Below are 7,853 nucleotides of genomic sequence, written 5' to 3'. Positions count from 1 at the left end.
CACCTCTCATCATCATGATTCGATTTGGGTTATTGTGGACCGACTGACGAAAGTGGCACATTTTCTCCCAGTGCACACCACTGATAAGGCTCAAAAGTATGCAGAGTTGTACATTGACCGAATCGTGTGTTTGCACGAATTGCCCTGGACCATTGTATCTGACCGAGGAGCCCCTTTTGTTGCCAGATTTTGGGAACAACTGCAAGAGTCTTTGGGAACCAAGCTAATCAGAAGTTCAGCTTACCACCCACAGACTGATGGTCAGATCGAGAGGGTAAATCAAATTCTTGAAGATATGTTGAGAGCTTGTGCGATCGATTGTGGCAAGAACTGGGATAAGCACCTCTCCTTGGCAGAGTTTGCTTATAACAACAGTTATCAATCCAGCCTAAAGATGGCACCCTTTGAAGCTCTCTATGGAAGAAGGTGTAGAACACCCCTCAATTGGTCTCAGCCCGGAGAAAGAGAAGTTTTCGGACCTGACATAGTGACTGAAGCCGAAAGGAAGGTCAAACTAATCAGGAAGAATCTAGAAGCTGCTCAGGCCAGGCAGAAGAGTTACCATGATAAGAGGAGGAAACCTCTCCAGTTTGAGGTGGGAGATTTCGTATATTTGAAGGTATCACCCACCAAGGGAGTGCAGAGATTCAGGATCAAAGGCAAGTTAGCCCCTCGTTACATTGGACCTTATGAGATCATAGAAACATGTGAACCCGTGGCATACAAATTGAAGTTACCTCCAAAACTGTCTGCCATCCACAATGTGTTCCATGTATCCCAGCTGAAGAAGTGTGTTCGATTGCCGACCGAGATCATAGCAGAACCAGAATTGGAGATAGAGCCAGATCTATCGTACCAAGAGTACCCTTCCAAGGTTCTGGATTGCAAAGAAAGATCAACTCGGGCTAAATCGATCAAAATGTATAAGATCCAATGGAGTAATCACTCAGAGGAAGAGGCTACTTGGGAGACTGAGGAATTCCTGCGTTCCAACTTCCCCGATTGCCTACCAAAGAAAGTTGGTACGTAATCATGCCCAACCCCCTCCTCCTGCCTTTCGAATCTAAATTTCAGAAAATGATCTTAAATCAGAATGAAGTAATTATAAAACTAAGTTAAGAAGGACTTCCTTCTGAAATTGCAAAGAGAATGACATTCGAAGAGGAGATGCCCTAATAAATAAAGCACCTACTTCATGTAAGTCTCACCCTTCGCTTCACCCCGGGAGGACTCTGACTCGAATCTCGGGACGAGATTCCTTTAAGGGGGAAGGCTGTGACACCCCAGTGTCACTTAGGGTTTCTTCCTTAAGCTAATCCAAGCCATTATCACATGTAAACCAAATGAAGGGATGAACATCAAAGATTAAGAACAAAGGTTTAAAGTGAGTCTTTTTCATCTTAAGAAACTCTCCTTAATCATGTCACGAATCTTAAGGTAAGAAAAACTCTCAAACCCTAATTAATCCTATGTAAACCATTTAAGCATATAAAGGGCATTTGGGAGAAGACTTGGGAGAAAAATACAAATTTTGGTAAAAACCAAATTACAAAATTTTAGTTCACTAATTAACCAACAAAGTATAGTAAGGAAGTTTTTCCATTTGAACTTTTCAAAATCCCAAATCAGCTCCTAAATTAATGCACTTGGGGGAAATTCAGAAATTCAAAAATCTGAATTTCAGCCCCTTTCCAAAGATCAATCACGTTCTCTATTTTTCAAAACTCAAATCAAGCAAGTCCAAATATCAAAGTGGCGCCAAATTCCCTTGAACACACCATGGCAAAGTTTGGTGACCTCTCTTCACCGTTTGACACGATCTTGACATGGGTTTACCTCGGGACTCGACCTTGTGACACTACCACCTTTGTGACATGACAACTCTCTGTACACAGCCCCAAACCTCTCGACTTCCACACATAAACGACAAAGCTCTGTCGGGGGAGCAAATCTTGTGCAGTGATCATGCCCAAATACGCGAAGATCTTCAACCTATGAGCGCTTGAACTCGGGCAGACGCAAAGAGCCACGTTTTCGATCGCTTGCCTGACCGGCCGAGCGCGGACTGGCCGCGGCAGCGCGTGCCCCACGCGTTCGCACCTTGCCCTTGCCTATAAATGCCTCCAGAGGCCTTAGCCGTTGGCACTCGCACACCTAGAGCCTCGCCCGAGCCAAAGACCGCCGGAGCTCGCCGTGAAAAGCAAGCACCACCGCACGCCATCACTGCCCGAGCACGGCCGTCGTGGCCAGCCCCTTCGGTTAAACCCCAGCCTCGCCCCAGCCCCAGGACTGCTTCCCCGTGAAGCCGTGAAGCTTCTCCAAGGCTGAGCCGAGGCATTGCCTCACCGGAGAGGCGGATTCACCCTCGCCAGACTTCGGTCACCCGCCGCTTCACGTGAACCGAGCTAACCAGTAAGTCATTTTCCAATTCCTTGCACCCACGTCTTCCCTAGCACCCAGTGAAGCTCTTTGACCCGTTCAATTGACCTATCGCGCCCTGGTTAGGCCGGACTCCTCGCCGCCGGTGAGCATCTCCGCTTGCGCACGTGGACCGGCCGACTTCGACCATCCCCGACGGTGACACGCACATCGCTATGATCCTCAAGACCTCCCCTACACCCTCGACCACCTCACCGGAGCAGCCTCACCGCTGGTAAGCCCCTCCGCCCCTTTCTTCCTCCGCGGCCACTGTTCCATTAGGGAAGGACCGCGGGTTCGATTTCCAGAAACCCTAGGGGGTTTTCCTTTAAGATCTTTTGCCAGGGACCCCAATGCAAAACTATTTTCCCTTTATCTAATTCTAATTAATCTTTTTAAAATTCAGCAGAGAACTTAGAAAATTTATATCTTGAGTTATATTCAACCAAATTTAACCAAACCAATTTTGCTGAATTCAAAATATTATGGACTATCAATTAAAAATAATGAACCATATGCTTTCTGTTTTGAATTTTTGAGTTTGAAATTGATTAAGGGAAATGACCGAACCTTATTAAATTATAGAAAACTAGTTATGCTTTTGTGCTGAACTTAAGAAAATTTGTAGAGTTCAAACCCACCTTAAAGGCATAAAAGGAATAGAAGGAAAGAAGGGAAAAATAAACCTCGCTCCGATAAGTTCAACTAGAAATCTTATTAAATTCTCACTAAGACATTAAAAAGAAATCCGTGGAACACCAAAATGAACTTACTACTTAGCTTAACTAAGCTTGACCCTAAATTGCTAAGTGTACCACCAAAATCTTCGAGTAGCAAGATTAAGCCCTACCTTATTAAAATGATCATTCACCATCAAAGTTTAATTGCTAAATTGCATATCATATCATGCATGTATCTTACTCATTGCATTCATTAGATTGCAATCTCGCTGACGGAGAGTACGTGCTCATCCCCGAGCAAGAAGTTGTTCACGAGGAGGACCAGGAGCAAGCTCCTGAGACTGCCATCGAGGATCTCCCCGCAGCCCCAGCAATTGAAGGCAAGCCCCGGTTTATGCATAACCATTTATATATGCTACTTTACTACACTTAAATGTTTGTAGGCTTGTAATGTGCACTTAAGTGTAGGAGTTGCTTGAAACCCTTAGTTGCATGAACTTAGGATTCCTTTTTGAGATGGATACTAGTATGCTAGGTCGAGTAGCTGCTATGCCAATCAGGATCTCGGTAGAAGTCGGGTGATTTTTCTAGCACTCGCGCGAGGTCAGGAATTGATTGTATTCATCTTGATAATGGGATCTATGATGGTCTATGGACTTGGATCTAGGGAGGATGCCTTGTCCATGAGACGGGAAAAGGAATTAAGGATTAATGTGTGGATACCTAAGTCAAGCGTTTGAACGTACTAAACACATGTCGGGAAATATGGTAACCGGTAAACCTAGTACCTAAGTGAAGCCGGGCGTGGACTTTATCCCTCACTTGTCCTGAGACTGGGTCTCCCATGCTAGCTATGGTGGGTACAAGTGCGGTCACTGCACGGCGGCAGCCGGGGTCAGTGGAGCATTGTATACCAAGGCGGTGAGCTCTGGCCGCGAACGAGGAATCGATGGGGACGGTTGACGTGTGTGGAGACGGAGTGCCCTGACATGTTGTGTGTTTAGGTTTACCTTGCAAGGTTAAAACTCGATTCGAATTATCTGCTTCTCGTAGCTAATGAGACTGCTTGACCCCTTGTACTACATTGAGAAAGAAGTGAAATGAGGTTTACACAAGATAACTTGTTGTTTGCACTAAATGCTTGTTACCATGTATGCTTAGAAGGAGCAAACTTAGCTAAGGTAATGATGCTAGAAATTGAAAAGCTAAAAATTGATTTTAGACTCAGCTAGTGCTTTTGGCAAACCAAACCCCTCAGCCAAACAGCTGCATGGTCTAGAGGTAGAGGAGTAGATTCCCCACACTGGGTAAGTCTAGCTGAGTATTAGTATACTCAACCTTGCTTGTGGCATAATTTTTTGCAGATACGCTTCAGGATATGGTTGATAGTGTGACTTGGCCTACCACCCTGCCACTGGGTTGGATAGTCGAGTGGGATGCTGCTCCGACTGGAGAGGAGCAAGAGGAGTATTGGGCTAGGCCTTGCCCATTTCCTCGCTACCGACGACATCGATTATCCGCTGCATTTTATTTTATGAACTTTTACCAGCTACTTGAAAATCTCCAATTTATGTAATAAGTCCAGTACTTTAATTTGAGGTTTTTCCTGTTTTATTGTATTTTCTTCTATGACTCACCTTCGAGTGAGTACGTGGTATTTGATCCTGGTTAAGTGGCTTTATCAAACTAGATCTGAGGGACTGATGAGTTATTCCGATTTAAGTGTGTTGCTGCCCCTGAGGCGTGACTTAGGCACTTGAGCTGGAATAATTCGGGCAGTTCTGCCACAAGTTTACCTTCTGGATACTTGAGGAGTGATGTCCCATTACAAAACTGATAAATGCACTATTTCATTGTCAAGATGATTCACTTTATAAAAAGAAAATACCATAGACAAATGCATCAAGTATTTTTGCCAGGACAGAACAAGAACAACAGTAATATTAGGATATTCATATGTGTCAAGAGAGAACATGGATGACTGAGCAGGCTCAGGAACTACATGGTTATTAAGGGCATCTACACGATTACATGTAGGAATCAACTAAAATCGACACTCTTCTTATTGAAAATTTCGAAATATGTCCACTGACAGTTAAGATTCAAACACATTTGCTACATATAGACCAAATAACTCATAAGTTTACCAGGTATAAATAGGTCTAAACAACTAATTATTTCATTATAATGGTATTTTGTTCCGGAACCATTCTTTCCAAACATAGACAATCCCTTCATCACCAGCATAATTTCCAAATCAATCGATAAAAAATGAGGGAATCGACAAAGTTGGCATGCTTTTGCCAGGAAGAAAAAGGTCATACCATAATCCTTAGTGAACTTCTTTAGACACCGGATGTGCAATTGGTATTACCTGCACCCATCGAGCTCCATTCAAATTAATCTGTCCTACACCTATGAACACGTGGACAAGCTTCTTATTTGCCACCCTACACGATCAGTTTTATGTATAAAAAAGGTATGGGTTAGGCATTCCATCAAACGGGAAGAGGACAGATGATCTTGAGTCAGGGTTGGACAACTACAATCATCAAAAGGTGAAATCAATACAGGTTCAGAGCACAATCCTACCTTGCAGCAGCATGAGCAGCATGACATGCTGGAGCCAGTGATAAATGATCATGTGGAGAGAGCAGTAGGCATTAAAAATCTCACGCCCGGTGCCCACGTCTGGAACCACCCGCAATATGAACCGCCCACGATCGTCGTGCGCCTGCGAAGCGATGTTGTATCTACCATGGTCAATTTAGATGACGACAAATAAGAAAAGAAACTAAAAGTGGTACGCCTTACCACTTATTCACAAACTCATTTCAAATAGGATGTTCTACTATCTGTTGAGGAGCATGATTTTCTTTTGGTTGATAGAAGCTTGGCGAGGTCGATATCCCAGTCCTCCCTCGGTCCCTGGTTGTACGACCCCTTGTGCTTCTCCATGTCTTGGCTAGCTGTTTCTCCATTTGGATGTCTAGGCTCTTGAGTTAGATCTTGACAGCACGCATGTAGGGGTCGTTCTTCACCAGCGATGATGATGCGCCGCCAGCGCTCGACGCCATCGTGGCCCGAGACCGGCTTCTATCACCATCGCCAGTTCAGAGGCTTTTGCAAATGATTCTTTATCCTAACAAGCAAATCACAAGCGTCAGTGTCGTGTTCGCATTGACCAAATTTCTTTAATAGGCAAATCCTAACAGGCAAGTGCCTCATTGATGCTAGCACAATGCTAGTGCAATGTTCACAGCAAGATCTTGAGATATTTGCACTTCAGGAACATCAGGAGGACTCATGGAAGTGAAATACTTATTTTTAAAGAAATTTGGTTAGTGCGAAGCGTGTATCAATATATGAATCACTTCCTTAATTTTTGATAAAGGCAGATGCTCGGCAATCACCTGCAGTTTGTTCAAACTCAAACACAAACTACAGAGTTTTCACATCAAATTAAAATCATGGTACAAGAATATTTCTAACTGTGAAGTGATGCTTGAGGCACCGCTAACAATCCTGGTTTGTGTTTGAGTCAAATATATTTTAACAGAAACCTATGGACATCAAACTAAGGTATCTATCTATAACTTACTTTCTGATTGGATGTCCAGTTCTCAAGAGAGTTTTTTGCTCTGTCCCTCCTTGCTTCAGTCTCGGCAGGTTCAGCACTGAATGCAAAGTGGAAATAAAATATGATCTCGCAGCGCGAACACGGCCGATCTCCCCAAATCCACGAAGAAAGAACCAAATCTCTATCTCTCTCTCAGCTCCGCGATAGGTCGACCGATAACACGAATCCGAGCCAGCCAAGCAAGACGCCAAAATAAGTAAAGGGAGCTCACCTTAAATCAAATCCATGGCAGATCGCGGGCACCAAATCTGCGCTCAAAGATCGCGCCCTGGAGCCCAATCAGGTCCTGGCCGACCCTCTGCTCCCCGAGAAATCCTAATTTGAGATTGATCCAGAAAAAATGAAATCTTAGCTTGCTTAGCAGTCCCGTTCTTGCAATCTGCAGGGGCCAAAATCGAACAAAAAGAAAGTGAGCGGAGATGAAATCAATGGGAGCCATGTAGCTGAACGAGCCGGCCACAACGGACATGGTCTCTGGCGCCCCGGCCTCCGCTAGCATCCTGGCAAGGCCGAAGTCGGCAACCTTGGCCCAGAACTCTGAGTCCAGTAGGATGTTGCTTGTCTTGACGTCGCGGTGAACGATGGGCGACACGCATTCGTGGTGCATGTAACACAGCCCCTGCGCGGTGCCGACGACCACCTTGAGCTTGGTCGGCCAGTCTAGCCGCTGGCGGCGTGCGGACCGCGCCTTGCCGCCATTGGGTGCCCGCCGACGGCGAGAGCATCGCCGTGGAGCCACTTGTCCAGGCTCCCGTTGTCCATGTAGTCATACACGAGGAGCTTGGCCTCGACGTCGGAGAGGTAGCACAGCAGCCCGATGATGTTATTGTGGTGGACATTGTCGATGATGCCGGCCTCCTACTCGAACTCGCGCTCCAGCTTCCCGTCCAGTTTCCCGGCGATCTGTATCTGCTTCACGGCACCACGCCTGCGGCCCCGTTGAGCCGGTTGGTGAAGGTGACACGGTACACGCGGCCGGACCCGCCGCGGCCGACGATGTTGGCCTCCGTCAGGCCCCGGAGTATGGACTCCTCCCCGAAACCAAGATCCACAACGAAAGGCATCATCTTCTAGTCGCCCCGTGCCACGATGCGGCGCCGTTTCCTGATGTCGCG

At 45.8% G+C, this 7,853-nt stretch overlaps 1 pseudogene; it reads right to left on the bottom strand.

Moving 5' to 3' along the window:
• Positions 1 to 6,955: 6,955 nt before the first annotated feature.
• On the bottom strand, positions 6,956 to 7,500 carry LOC109939699 (leucine-rich repeat receptor-like kinase protein CLV1a; annotated as a pseudogene).
• Positions 7,501 to 7,853: the final 353 nt, after the last annotated feature.

Source organism: Zea mays, chromosome 5 (assembly GCF_902167145.1).
Source record: "Zea mays cultivar B73 chromosome 5, Zm-B73-REFERENCE-NAM-5.0, whole genome shotgun sequence".
Taxonomy (NCBI): Eukaryota; Viridiplantae; Streptophyta; class Magnoliopsida; order Poales; family Poaceae; genus Zea; species Zea mays.
This window is presented reverse-complemented; position numbering and strand designations above follow the sequence as displayed.